The following is a 12,246-nucleotide window of genomic DNA, read 5'->3' as shown; positions in this document are numbered from 1 at the left end:
AATCCACATCATGACTCGTGGAACTGATCCAACATACGTAGAGCATCCGAATATTCAATTTAGTTTGAATCATATAATTATTATTGTTGAAGCAAATTAAAGCCCCTCAAAATCTAAATTGTAGGTCTTTATGCAAACAGACACTAGACTAGTCTTTCCTACGTTCACCTGCGGCCATTATCAACCATCATTTACTCAATTATCTGAGCGTCAGCAATCTAACGATCATGATGTCCTTGTCCATTCACATTTTGCAGTAATTGAGGTTTTTACAGGAACGTGCTTGTTGTTGCACAGTTGAACATAAAGGACATACTGTATCTCAATGCTATCATTTAGATATACTAGATGTTGCAATAACACAGGTTTCAAATCATCTGACCTTTTCTGAGTGTAAATTGTTTCACTACCTGGAAGAGTAGATTGGTAATAACAGCTCCTGAATGTGTGCATTCTTTTTAAATACCACCTGTAGCTTCAACATTTTCCATAGGGAAGCATGCCAGGAAAATTAAATATGCAATGTGCGTTCATTTCAGGCGGAAAAACCCCATAAAGCTGTCTTTTTTGCATAAATATACCATGATAACATAATAAGTACAGGCGGCCACGGTTCAAAGCCGCCCACAGGAGAGAGGTAGAACGTTGAGAATAATCACTAATGTGCTGGAGTTACAAAGGACATGATGGAACAAACCTGGGAGAAAGACAGTAGTCAGTGAAAGCTGCTATTATAAATGAGTAACTCCCCTCACATTACCGCTGGCTTCATGGATCTACTGTTCACTTTCCAGCAGGCTGTCTGAAATAATCAAAGATGCTCAGTCAAGGGGAGGCTTGGCTTTTTAATTTTCTCATTGTTGTCAATTTTCGAACAGAAGACACTTGTCTTTCATCCTTTGATTAAAACGCAATCATGTCCTTTTTCCTAGTTTCCCACATTGATTTTATTTTGAGTCGTGCAGACAGCATGACTCGAGGGTTGGCGAGGTCTGACTATCGGTACATCGACGCAACACTTTGCTCCAGACGGAAATATCTCAACAAGTACCAGAAGTTTCACTAATTATCCTGGCTGGACATTAATACATGATGTTGTCTCTACTTTAAAGAGTCCTCTCCTGCTGATGTTCAGGTGTACATCAGTATGTAGTGTCTCTACTTTAAAGAGTCCTCTCCTGCTGATGTTCAGGTGTATATCAGTATGTAGTGTCTCTACTTTAAAGAGTCCTCTCCTGCTGATGTTCAGGTGTATATCAGTATGTAGTGTCTCTACTTTAAAGAGTCCTCTCCTGCTGATGTTCAGGTGTATATCAGTATGTAGTGTCTCTACTTTAAAGAGTCCTCTCCTGCTGATGTTCAGGTGTATATCAGTATGTAGTGTCTCTACTTTAAAGAGTCCTCTCCTGCTGATGTTCAGGTGCATATCAGTATGTAGTGTCTCTACTTTAAAGAGTCCTCTCCTGCTGATGTTCAGGTGTATATCAGTATGTAGTGTCTCTACTTTAAAGAGTCCTCTCCTGCTGATGTTCAGGTGTATATCAGTATGTAGTGTCTCTACTTTAAAGAGTGCTCTCCTGCTGATGTTCAGGTGTATATCAGTATGTAGTGTCTCTACTTTAAAGAGTCCTCTCCTGCTGATGTTCAGGTGTATATCAGTATGTAGTGTCTCTACTTTAAAGAGTGCTCTCCTGCTGATGTTCAGGTGTATATCAGTATGTAGTGTCTCTACTTTAAAGAGTCCTCTCCTGCTGATGTTCAGGTGTATATCAGTATGTAGTGTCTCTACTTTAAAGAGTCCTCTCCTGCTGATGTTCAGGTGTATATCAGTATGTAGTGTCTCTACTAGGACATGTCTCCATGCTTTAATGTTCAAAAAGCTCTTTATTTTTCTCATACTGCCTGTGCTGCAGCACCTCTTTTCACCCTCTGTCTGAAACCAGAGCCCAGTCTGCTCTGATTGGTTAGCTGGCCGGCTCTTTTGTGATTGATCAACCATTTAGAGATGTCCCGCCCCTTAGCCTATCACGTAAAATGTATTTGAGCGCTAGCCAATAGGAGGTGTCTTCCCTCTCCCTATCTAATCAGTTTTACAGACCCTATAGTTTCTGTAAAGTGATCGTACTCCTGTGGTATTTTTGCTGGATTTGAGACTAAACTGTTCATTTTCTTTGTGAGATGATTAAAATCACATGAGGGGTTAAAGCATGACATCAGTTTGTATTACTGTAAACATCATAAGGTAATGAGGATTTCTGATGAATGAGTAAACCCCCGTGTGCAGTAAACTCTGGTGAAAGTGAGTTTAGGTGCGTTTACACTCCCCGACATCCTGGTCTTAACTTCGCTAAGTAACAGATGCTTGTGGTTTTTATTGGGGGAACAATTTATGAATTTCACTTATAGTTTTTGGCTCTGGAAGCAGGAGACACATTATTGAGCAACAACTGAACTTTTAACAGCCTGTCGGGATGGATTTGGCTGATCCTCAAACATCGAATGAAGTCCTGCAAAGCTGACGCAGAGAAACATTTACCGTAAATGTGTTTTATCTGGTTAGAAAATAGCAAACTGATTAAGGACAGAGGTGGGAGAAGTACTCAGATCTTGTACTTGAGTAAACGTAGAAGTACTCAGATCTTGTACTTGAGTAAAAGTAGAAGTACTCAGATCTTGTACTTGAGTAAAAGTAGAAGTACTCAGATCTTGTACTTGAGTAAAAGTAGAAGTACTCAGATCTTGTTCTTGAGTAAAAGTAGAAGTACTCAGATCTTGCACTTGAGTAAAGTAGAAGTACTCAGATCTTGTACTTGAGTAAAAGTAGAAGTACTCAGATCTTGTACTTGAGTAAAAGTAGAAGTACTCAGATCTTGTACTTGAGTAAAAGTAGAAGTACTCAGATCTTGTACTTGAGTAAAAGTAGAAGTACTCAGACCTTGTACTTAAGTAAAAGTAGAAGTACTCAGATCTTGTACTTGAGTAAAAGTAGAAGTACTCAATCTTGTACTTGAGTAAAAGTAGAAGTACTCAGATCTTGTATCTTGAGTAAAAGTAGAAGTACTCAGATCTTGTACTTGAGTAAAAGTAGAAGTACTCAGATCTTGTACTTGAGTAAAAGTAGAAGTACTCAGATCTTGTACTTGAGTAAAAGTAGAAGTACTCAGATCTGTACTTGAGTAAAAGTAGAAGTACTCAGATATTGTACTTGAGTAAAAGTAGAAGTACTCAGATCTTGTACCTTGATCAGATTACTTGAGTAAAAGTAGAAGTACTCAGATCTTGTACTTGAGTAAAGTAGAAGTACTCAGATCTTGTACTTGAGTGAAAGTAGAAGTACTCAGAGCTTGTACTTGAGTAAAAGTAGAAGTACTCAGATCTTGTACTTGAGTAAAAGTAGAAGTACTCAGATCTTGTACTTGAGTAAAAGTAGAAGTACTCAGATCTTGTACTTGAGTAAAAGTACTCAGATCTTGTACTTGAGTAAAAGTAGAAGTACTCAGATCTTGTACTTGAGTAAGAGTAGAAGTACTCAGATCTTGTTCTTGAGTAAAAGTAGAAGTACTCAGGTCTTGTACTTAGTAAAAGTAGAAGTACTCAGGTCTTGTACTTGAGTAAAAGTAGAAGTACTCAGATCTTGTACTTGAATAAAAGTAGAAGTACTCAGATATTGTACTCTAGTAAAAGTAGAAGTACTCAGATCTTGTATTAAAGGTAGAAGTACTCAGATCTTGTACTTGAGTAAAAGTAGAAGTACTCAGGTCTTGTACTTGAGTAAAAGTAGAAGTACTCAGATCTTGTACTTGAGTAAAAGTAGAAGTACTCAGATCATGTACTTGAGTAAAAGTAGAAGTACCAGAGTGTAGGAATACTCTGTTACAGTAAAAGTCCTGCATTCAAAATGTTCCTCAAGTGAAAGTAGAAAAGTATTCTCATCAAAATATAGTGAAAGTACAGTAAAAGTAGTCATTGTGCAGATTGGTCCATTTCAGAATAATATATATGATATGTTTTATAATGATTGATCATGAAAGTGTTCTCAAAGCTGGTAAAGGTGCAGCTAGTTTGAATGACTTTGTATACTGCAGGGTAGCTTGTGGATTTACTCCAGGTGGAACTAAAGTCTGATTTAACACTTGATTATATTTCACATCATTCATCCACATCTGTGAAGTAACTAAAGGTATTAAATACATGTAGTGGAGGAAAAGTACACCATTTACCTCTGAATTGAAGTGGAGTAAAAGTACAAAGTAGCATGAAATGGAAATACTAGTAACAAAAAAAGTAACTTAAGTACAGTACTCGAGTAAATGTACTTAGTTACTTCACGCGTCTCTCTTGTTTTCTGACCGATGGCTAATTCTCCGTAATCTCCCCAGAGTTGACTCAGCTGCCTCCATTACAGAATGACTCTGCGCCCCCCCGCCCCCCCCTCGTGGTTATTCCTGACAGGCCTTCATGGTTGTTTAATGGCCGCTCGTTATTCTCACTTTTTCACCAAATGTTTTTCCAACGTGTGGCTGCTCGCTGCTGATAGCCGGCGAAGGCCATGTTGACTCTGGCATCACACTTCATCCTCAGAAATGTGTTCAAATCCCTCCAAGTCCTTATGCACAGAGGATTTCAAGATGTCAAGGCTTTATCATCATGTGCTCAGCAGCTACAGTGTAGATATGGCAATGCAAAACTTAACCAACAGTACAACATGAATATATATAGGACATAAAACAAATAAAACAGATAAAATAGTGCAGGAGAATGTTTTGAGATGTGCAAGTAAATACAAATGAAAGAGAAATAGTGCAAGAAGAGTCTATATACACTTAATTGGAATATGATATATTAGATAAGTCATTAGCAAGATGCAAATAGATGCATGTTTATGGGTGTTCAGGTGTTTAACAGTCTTACGGCCTGTGGGATGAAACCTCTTAAGAGTCCCTGCAAATGAAATTAGAAGGCTGTTAAAAACAAATAAAACAGATCAAATAGTGCAAGAGATCCGTCTCAACGAAGTAGAAGAAGCTGAAAGCTGTGAGAGATTCAGAAGAGCTTGAACTTTATATTATCAGCAATCCATACTCACTTTCCTGCGTGAGCCAAACGCTTGGTGCACTGCAGGAGTCAGGGATCTGATCCAGGATCTGATCCAGGACAGCAGGAGTATAGTTACTGGAACAGCAACCCTACAATGACATCACCCTATTAAAACTAATGGCTATTATTCAAAAACATATGCCCACGGGCCACATGTGTAGTCCTTCCCCTCCTTCCCCTCCTTCCCCTCCTTCCCCTCCTTCCCCTCCTTCCCCTCCTTCCCCTCCTCCGTCTGCTACTTGTGCAGCGCTAAAGAAAACAATTGTTTCTCTGTTTCCATTTTCCTCTCAGGTTATCCCCTTTCTCCCCCTGGATTTCAGCGGTGTATGTAGTCGTAATCTCACGCTGCGAGAGGCAAACCGCCCGAGGGTTCTGGGCGGCTCACAGCCAGAAGATTGATATGACTAATCCACCAATTTGACTGCGATCCCAGAATTCCTGAGGAACCTGGTTTGAAACGCTGCGACGCTTCGCTCCCCCTGAATCCTGCAGACAAACCAGAGACGTTAAAGGTCCCCTATTGTGCAAAATCCACTTCTATCATGTCTCTTCTTCTTCATCAACATGTGTCCCCTCTTCTTCATGTCTCTTCTACATCAACATGTGTCCCCTCTTCTTCATGTCTCTTCTTCATCAACATGTGTCCCCATCTTCTTCATGTCTCTTCTACATCAACATGTGTCCCCTCTTCTTCATGTCTCTTCTACATCAACATGTGTCCCCTCTTCTTCATGTCTCTTCTTCATCAACATGTGTCCCCTCTTCTTCATGTCTCTTCTACATCAACATGTGTCCCCTCTTCTTCATGTCTCTTCTTCATCAACATGTGTCCCCTCTTCTTCATGTCTCTTCTACATCAACATGTGTCCCCTCTTCTTCATGTCTCTTCTACATCAACATGTGTCCCCTCTTCTTCATGTCTCTTCTACATCAACATGTGTCCCCTCTTCTTCATGTCTCTTCTACATCAACATGTGTCCCCTCTTCTTCATGTCTCTTCTACATCACCATGTGTCCCCTCTTCTTCATGTCTCTTCTACATCAACATGTGTCCCCTCTTCTTCATGTCTCTTCTACATCAACATGTCTCCCCTCTTCTTCATGTCTCTTCTTCATCAACATGTGTCCCCTCTTCTTCATGTCTCTTCTTCATCAACATGTGTCCCCTCTTCTTCATGTCTCTCCTACATCAACATGTGTCCCCTCTTCTTCATGTCTCTTCTACATCAACATGTGTCCCCTCTTCTTCATGTCTCTTCTTCATCAACATGTGTCCCGCTCTTCTTCATGTCTCTTCTACATCAACATGTGTCCCCTCTTCTTCATGTCTCTTCTTCATCAACATGTGTCCCCTCTTCTTCATGTCTCTTCTACATCAACATGTGTCCCCCTCTTCTTCATGTCTCTTCTACATCAACATGTGTCCCCTCTTCTTCATGTCTCTTCTACATCAACATGTGTCCCCTCTTCTTCATGTCTCTTCTACATCAACATGTGTCCCCTCTTCTTCATGTCTCTTCTACATCAACATGTGTCCCCTCTTCTTCATGTCTCTTCTACATCAACATGTGTCCCCCTCTTCTTCATGTCTCTTCTACATCAACATGTGTCCCCTCTTCTTCATGTCTCTTCTACATCAACATGTGTCCCCTCTTCTTCATGTCTCTTCTACATCAACATGTGTCCCCTCTTCTTCATGTCTCTTCTTCATCAACATGTGTCCCCTCTTCTTCATGTCTCTTCTTCATCAACATGTGTCCCCTCTTCTTCATGTCTCTTCTACATCAACATGTGTCCCCTCTTCTTCATGTCTCTTCTTCATCAACATGTGTCCCCTCTGTGGAAAGAGACTCTGAAAGTTTCAGGAACAAAGATTCTCTCTCTTTTTGATCCATTTCTATAAAAACCTGTCTGAAAATGAGCTGATCAGATTTTGGCCACTTGATGATGTCATAATGATGTTTTGTCTTGTGTAACTATTAGCCAATCAGCAACTAAGGTAACCCCCCCCCCACCCCCACCTTATCACCTGAATCTCCTCCTAGAGCACCATTGAGTTCTTTGTAACCAAATCTCTCTCAGAGGGGCGTGGGGAGGGGCTCCTTATTTTCATCTAAAGTAACAGACAGAGAATCAGCACTTTGGAAACAGGGCTGAAACAGAGGGGATTATGGGTAATGCTGCAATGATCTGTTTGGTGTTTCAGCCAATCAGAGACAGGCTCTGAATATATCTGAGACCTGTGATATATTGATGAGAGACAGTATTATAGGGGACCTTTAATGTTTTGCTTTAAAACGGCCAAACATGAATATGGATTATAAAGCTGGACAACTGTCTCTGTTGTTGGAAACTTACCTGAAATGTTTTATGGGCTTATTTTAACCATGTGATCATATGTATTGGAGCTAGTTTACCTCTGGTTATTGGTTATAAGTTGAAGAAAAAATGTGGTGATAAAAGGCGAAAAAAGTTGATGACAAAAAAAAATGTTGGCAACAGAACAGGTAAATGTTGATGACAAAAAAGGGAAATGATGAAAACGACTTTGTTGGCGGAAAAAAGAGACAATGGACAACAAAATGTTGACCCAAAAAATGTTGACCAAAAAAAAAGTTGACCCAAAAAATGTTGACCAAAAAAAAAGTTGACCAAAGAAATTTGTTAAAAATAAATTTGACCAAAGAAGAAATGTAACCCAAAAAAATGTTTACCAAAAGAAAGTTGACCAAATAAAAAAGTTGACAAAATGTGGCTGTCTCAGAGTTATTCTGTCTCATAACTGTAAGTGTTTGTCAGAATATCTGAAATGACTGTTAGCTACGTTAGCTATCTAGCTTACAGCAGAAGGAGTCATGTGATCACGTTGTTAAAATAACACCATAAAAGAACAGAGACAGTCAAATAACAGTTAGGATTATTTTAACATAATATAAAATAATCCTGTTTCGATCCCTGTTGGAAAAATCTGGTTTTATATGAACAACAGGAATATATGATATTTCCCACTCTAAATATTTTTCCGAAATACTTTTTTCTACTATAAGGATCACAGTAACTGTAGTCTGTGATCTACTCGCCTCCGTCTGCGTTTCAAAGACACATCTGGAGGACTTCTCGACACCACTGTCTATTTAAGATGCTGCGCCACTGCCTCACATCACCAGGAGGAAACTATAAAGTGTTCTTAAGACTTAAACAGCCATATTGGCAGCCGGTAATCCATCGTAACACGACTCTGTTTCTTACGTCTCCTCACCAGCTTTAGTTTGATGGATCTCTGAACCACGGCTGAGTCTTGAGGTTTTAAAAAGTGAGTTACTCCTCTGTTCCTAATCCATGTTTGAGCTTTCAAAGCACCACCACTGCTATAAATCTGTCCTTTGTGTTTAACGGTATAGCTGTATTCTCTGTTTTATGGTGCACCACCACCACAAGTAGCCAGGAACTTAAAAGGTTGGGAGGATTTTGTGCTGCCATCAAAAAGCACGACATACAAATCACATTTATGATGTAACGTAAAAGTGATTTCCTGTAGTTAAAATCTGACATGAATCCTCTTTAACACTTGGTTTTGAAACCCTAAAATGCAGCGTTAGCTAGAGTTTCTCTTGAGTGTGAGACTGCATTAAGAAAGTCTTTATAAGGAAACAGAACGGTGCCAACGAGTTTCAGCGTCCAAAAACATGGATTATAAAACTGTCTCTGTTGTTGGAAACTTAAAAAAAAATGTTTCCATTAGCAGAAACAATAGAAATATAGAAACACAAATCTTTCAAAACACATGAAGAAACGTTGCGTCACTCTTTGGTGTCCCCTGGTCTCCCAGCTGTGTGTGTCACTCTTTAGTGTCCCCTGGTCTCCCAGCTGTGTGCGTCACTCTTTAGTGTCCCCTGGTCTACCAGCTGTGTGCGTCACTCTTTAGTGTCCCGTGGTCTCCCAGCTGTGTGTGTCACTCTTTAGTGCCCCCTGGTCTCCCAGCTGTGTGCGTCACTCTTTAGTGTCCCCTGTTCTCTCAGCTGTGTGCGTCACTCTTTAGTGTCCCCTGGTCTCCAGCTGTGTGCGTCACTCTTTAGTGTCGCCTGGTCTCCCAGCTGTGTGCGTCACTCTTTAGTGTCCCCTGGTCTCCCAGCTGTGTGCGTCACTCTTTAGTGTCCCGTGGTCTCCCAGCTGTGTGCGTCACTCTTTAGTGTCCCGTGGTCTCCCAGCTGTGTGTGTCACTCTTTAGTGTCCCCTGGTCTCCAGCTGTGTGCGTCACTCTTTAGTGTCCCCTGGTCTCCAGCTGTGTGTGTCACTCTTTAGTGTCCCCTGGTCTCCAGCTGTGTGCGTCACTCTTTAGTGTCCCCTGTTCTCTCAGCTGTGTGCGTCACTCTTTAGTGTCCCCTGGTCTCCAGCTGTGTGTGTCACTCTTTAGTGTCCCCTGGTCTCCCAGCTGTGTGTGTCACTCTTTAGTGTCCCCTGGTCTCCCAGCTGTGTGCGTCACTCTTTAGTGTCCCCTGGTCTACCAGCTGTGTGCGTCACTCTTTAGTGTCCCGTGGTCTCCCAGCTGTGTGTGTCACTCTTTAGTGCCCCCTGGTCTCCCAGCTGTGTGCGTCACTCTTTAGTGTCCCCTGTTCTCTCAGCTGTGTGCGTCACTCTTTAGTGTCCCCTGGTCTCCAGCTGTGTGCGTCACTCTTTAGTGTCGCCTGGTCTCCCAGCTGTGTGCGTCACTCTTTAGTGTCCCCCTGGTCTCCCAGCTGTGTGCGTCACTCTTTAGTGTCCCGTGGTCTCCCAGCTGTGTGCGTCACTCTTTAGTGTCCCGTGGTCTCCCAGCTGTGCGTGTCACTCTTTAGTGTCCCCTGGTCTCCAGCTGTGTGCGTCACTCTTTAGTGTCCCCTGGTCTCCAGCTGTGTGTGTCACTCTTTAGTGCCCCCTGGTCTCCCAGCTGTGTGCGTCACTCTTTAGTGTCCCCTGTTCTCTCAGCTGTGTGCGTCACTCTTTAGTGTCCCCTGGTCTCCAGCTGTGTGCGTCACTCTTTAGTGTCGCCTGGTCTCCCAGCTGTGTGCGTCACTCTTTAGTGTCCCCTGGTCTCCCAGCTGTGTGCGTCACTCTTTAGTGTCCCGTGGTCTCCCAGCTGTGTGTGTCACTCTTTAGTGCCCCCTGGTCTCCCAGCTGTGTGCGTCACTCTTTAGTGTCCCCTGGTCTCCCAGCTGTGTGCGTCACTCTTTAGTGTCCCCTGGTCTCTGTTGTCTTTTGAGCTTCTTCAGCGTTTGGTTTCTGCAGCTTTTAGTGAACTCTGCTCATGTCTCCTTAAGTTGCTGAATGTTTTCTAAATGCTGAATGTGTTGTCAAGTTGCTGAAGATGTTTCTTGATCCAATCAGACCTGTCAACGTAGCAGCATCTTATGACAAAGACTTGAAGTGTGTTGTAATCATATTGGAGTGATGATCGAATTTGTTCCTGACGTGGAAACAATCAAAAAAGCACTTCATCATCTTTGAGGTTTTCTGTAAACGAAGGAATGCAACAGGATGTTTCTTCATATTTTCTCGTAATAGGACAAATTTGGATCCGGGCCCGGGGTCTTCTGACTCTTCTGAAGGCAGCTGAAGTAACGATTAGAAAGCAAAGTCCACATCTGAGAAATATTTTCCAATTCCAGAGCCGTTACTGGAACCAGATGGGCCGAGACGTTGGTCCGTTTGATACTTCCTGTTTTTTTTAACAAGCCTTTTTATTGACACAATGGTTTCATGTTTTGTTGTTTACGCTTGTTGCACGGACATGATGGATTTCAGCTCGTAAAAATGTTTACATTCAAACATTTATCATCCAGTGACTCGGATCTATGTTTCTGTTGTGTGCGAGGGAAACAAAAAGCTGCTGTTTGTGTTCTGTGCACATTTGCATCTTACCGTTCATGAATCAAATGAAATGCAATGGGAAAGTGACGCCTGCTCAGCATGGAAACCACATCCATCAGCAGACTCTGTGAAAACAAATCTTTCAGGGTCTGACAGTTGATTAGACGACGCTGCCTTTTGGTTAAGAAAGCATTGGAGTTCTCTATCAGCATGAGATCTTAATGAGCTATGTCTCAGGATTAGCATTTAAACACCGCATACCGAGGCACCAACAGCCTGTGAAACCACAGAAACCCTCGCAGACATGAGGGGAATGAAAACAAGAGGGTTCTTCGGTGTGTAGATCTTGCTTTATCTCTCCCAAAAATCGTTAAAATGTAGGTTTGGCAAAGCTACAAAAAGTCCTCTGTTTGACATAACCGTCAAAACACAAGATGGCTGTTTTGGCAGGGATGGTTTAACAAAAATCACACAGCACATACAAAGGCCCACATTATGGTTTAAAGAGGACAAAGAAGAGGATGGAAGGTCTTTGAAATAAAGGCTTGGGAAGCCACAAGTGTATAAGAAACAAACTTAGTTTGAAACAGCTTTTAGGCACAGATTCAATAAGCAAATTATGGCATTTTTTAAATCACGTGTTGTTATTTCCTATAATCTCACATGATTTATCATCAGCTCCATTAGGATTACCAGCAAAAAGCTACGTGACAATTCGAATAAATATACATTTGTTTCAAAACACATCATGTGCTCTGTAAACCTGTCACTCTGGTGTTTGAAAGTCCATTTTGCTAATTAGCACAATAGGTATAGCACACAGATGTTGTCGACTGGAATTCACTCGTTTTTCTAGTATTTTGGCCCAATTACAAACCGACCCCTACCCACTTCCACTCCGTTTGTGCTTTCGATGATAACAACTTCATGGTTACCTTTTTAATTAGGATTATATACCTGTGTGTAGTCTAGAAAACTGTAGACTTGTTCATTTGATTGTAAAGTTTTGTATACTCACAGATATTTTACAGTTGCAAAAACTAAGCAGCTTATAAACATTGATTTTAAATATTAAAAAAACTTCACTTCTAAAAGGGTTACATTAATAATCTTATTTCTCAAAGTAATGATAAACCTGTGAGTTGGATGTAGAAAAGTCAGAATCAATATAGATTTTTTTGTTTTAAAGTAAATTCAGATTGAACAAAACATGTAAATGATAGTGTCCGTCCAAAAAAATACATAACTTATAGTGAAAACCACCCTTGAATGATGGGATGTTAGAATAAAAGCAAAAACAAGTGA

This window comes from Trematomus bernacchii, unplaced genomic scaffold (genome assembly GCF_902827165.1).
Source record: "Trematomus bernacchii unplaced genomic scaffold, fTreBer1.1, whole genome shotgun sequence".
NCBI classification, from domain to species: domain Eukaryota; kingdom Metazoa; phylum Chordata; class Actinopteri; order Perciformes; family Nototheniidae; genus Trematomus; species Trematomus bernacchii.
The sequence above is the reverse complement of the archived record's forward strand: the minus strand, read 5'-3'. Positions refer to the sequence as shown.